This window comes from Schistocerca piceifrons, unplaced genomic scaffold, assembly GCF_021461385.2.
Source record: "Schistocerca piceifrons isolate TAMUIC-IGC-003096 unplaced genomic scaffold, iqSchPice1.1 HiC_scaffold_964, whole genome shotgun sequence".
Taxonomy (NCBI): Eukaryota; Metazoa; Arthropoda; class Insecta; order Orthoptera; family Acrididae; genus Schistocerca; species Schistocerca piceifrons.
Genome location: NW_025729239.1, coordinates 17,501 through 20,000, shown reverse-complemented (window position 1 = coordinate 20,000; position 2,500 = coordinate 17,501). Strand labels below are relative to the sequence as shown.

The window sequence follows — 2,500 nt, the reverse complement described above, 5'->3', positions numbered from 1 at the left end:
AAAGGATTTAAAGTGTACTCATTCCGATTACGGGGCCTCGGATGAGTCCCGTATCGTTATTTTTCGTCACTACCTCCCCGTGCCGGGAGTGGGTAATTTGCGCGCCTGCTGCCTTCCTTGGATGTGGTAGCCGTTTCTCAGGCTCCCTCTCCGGAATCGAACCCTGATTCCCCGTTACCCGTTACAACCATGGTAGGCGCAGAACCTACCATCGACAGTTGATAAGGCAGACATTTGAAAGATGCGTCGCCGGTACGAGGACCGTGCGATCAGCCCAAAGTTATTCAGAGTCACCAAGGCAAACGGACCGGACGAGCCGACCGATTGGTTTTGATCTAATAAAAGCGTCCCTTCCATCTCTGGTCGGGACTCTGTTTGCATGTATTAGCTCTAGAATTACCACAGTTATCCAAGTAACGTGGGTACGATCTAAGGAACCATAACTGATTTAATGAGCCATTCGCGGTTTCACCTTAATGCGGCTTGTACTGAGACATGCATGGCTTAATCTTTGAGACAAGCATATGACTACTGGCAGGATCAACCAGGGAGCTGCGTCAACTAGAGCTGAGCAGCCGGCCGCCCGGGAGTGTGTCCCGGGGGCCCGCGCGAACACGCAAGCGTCCGCTCAATCATTCTGCAAACAGGAGGAGGCTGAGCTCCCCTGCACAATACACCTCGAAACCCTCTCAGGTCCCGGCGGCGCGCAGCGCCGTCCCAAGTACTTGGTCGGGTTCGAGAGAGGCGCAATCGCCCGGAGTTAGGCGAGTAGACGCTTTCGGTGCGACCACCCGTGCTCCCAACTGAGCTTGCCGCTGCCGACAGAGGCCCGGGAGCGTGCTGTCGTGGCATTGCCGGCGGGAGACAACACGCGCCACCTACGGTGACCGGCAGCTCCAACGCCAGCGCCACAGAAGGACAAAAGCCCCACTTGGGTGCCGAAGCGAACTCTCCCAGCACAGCGCACGCGCCAACACATCCGCACAGCTGCGATACAAACCACCAGCGAGAACCGCTGGGGCGACCGAGCAGCAGACGGCGTCGCGGCGCCGAGCGCCGGGCGGCAGCGCATCCTCAACGCACACAGTCCTCAATCGGACCAGCACACTGAAGATGTCCACCGCGCTTCGCACCGGGCCCGCGAGGACCTACTTTGGCCGCACGGCGCCGCGCGCAGGGTGCGCCGGCGCGCAGCTGCGACGCCTGCCGCGTCCGTCGGCCGGCGCGCCTGCCACTGGCCGCCCCCACCAGCCGGCTGTAGCGCGTGCGCCCACGCACCGCGCGGCCAGCACGCCGGGAGGCGCCCCCTCACCGGCCGGGGACGGTCCCACCCAGCCACCGCCGCGTATCGCTTCACACCCAGATGCCGTTCAGTTTCGTCGGCATGGTGGGTATCGCTGGAACAACCGGTTAGTACCTCAACCTATCGTCGCCATCACCGATTCACCCCTAGCGAGAACAACCGCACCACAACAGGTTACCATTTGTTCATTTGCGTAACTTCACCAGAAAACGCAGGCGTCCATCGCCATTTGCAACTTCCACGATTATTGCATGCCTGTGTCAGGTGTCACGCCACACTACGTCTGCCCACATACACGCAACAAAATGTGCACGCCTAGACAATACGTGGAAGGTGGCCCCCGTACGTATGCGATGTCCATTGCTCGAACGACTGTCAACCGGCCTCTGTAGCATGTCGCAGATATGGAACGCGGTGCACCATGCCATCACGGTGTGTGAGGAGAGACGACTAGGTCCGAATACATCAACAGACAGCTCATGCTGATCGCCATCCACGGCGTCCGTTCCTCCCACACGTCTCTATGGCGTACCACACTGCAATCCAGCTCTCATAGGGAGACGACACGTAGCTGCGTGCACAATATTTGCACTGTATGGTCCGCCGTTTTTGGGCGCAGTCGTTGTACGGTCACACATGTGCCACGATGTATCATTCAGTACATAAGGACGAATGTGCAGTACAGATTGTGGTTTACGCGTACGACATTAGCGGACAGTTGACACAGGCCGCACCACAACGTAGCCTGAGTACGTCGCATGCGGAGGGCATTGAACATGCAAAGTTCTCACCAACCAGCTTGCGAAGGCAGGGGGCAAGGTGGGGACGTGGGGAGGGGCGGCATGTACGTCCTGCTGCCATCCACATTACAGTGTACAGCAGGAGCATGTGGAAAGTGAGCAAGACTTGCAAGGTGTTTAACATGAAGCGATACACAGGGGAGCGGGGAGTGCGAGTAGCGAACTATATTGCGAGGGTTGCGGGTGGGCAACACTACACTAATTGAACGAGTCGTATAACAATTACAGAGCAGGTTTAGGCGACAACGTGGGTTACGTTAGGCGACAACGTGGGTTAGGTTAAGGCACGACGTGGGTTAGGTTAAGGCACGACATGGGTTAGGTTAAGGCACAACATGGGTTAGGTTAAGGCACAACATGGGTTAGGTTAAGGCACAACATGGGTTAGGTTAAGGCA

The 2,500-nt window shown here is 57.8% G+C and overlaps 1 non-coding gene across 1 annotated transcript in view; it reads right to left on the bottom strand.

Moving 5' to 3' along the window:
* LOC124774501 overlaps positions 1–551 on the bottom strand; it is a 1,909-nt gene extending 1,358 nt beyond the window's left edge. Inside the window, exon 1 of the ribosomal RNA XR_007015324.1 lies at positions 1–551. This exon is cut by the window's left edge and continues 1,358 nt beyond it. This is a non-coding gene — a ribosomal RNA (small subunit ribosomal RNA).
* Positions 552–2,500: the final 1,949 nt, after the last annotated feature.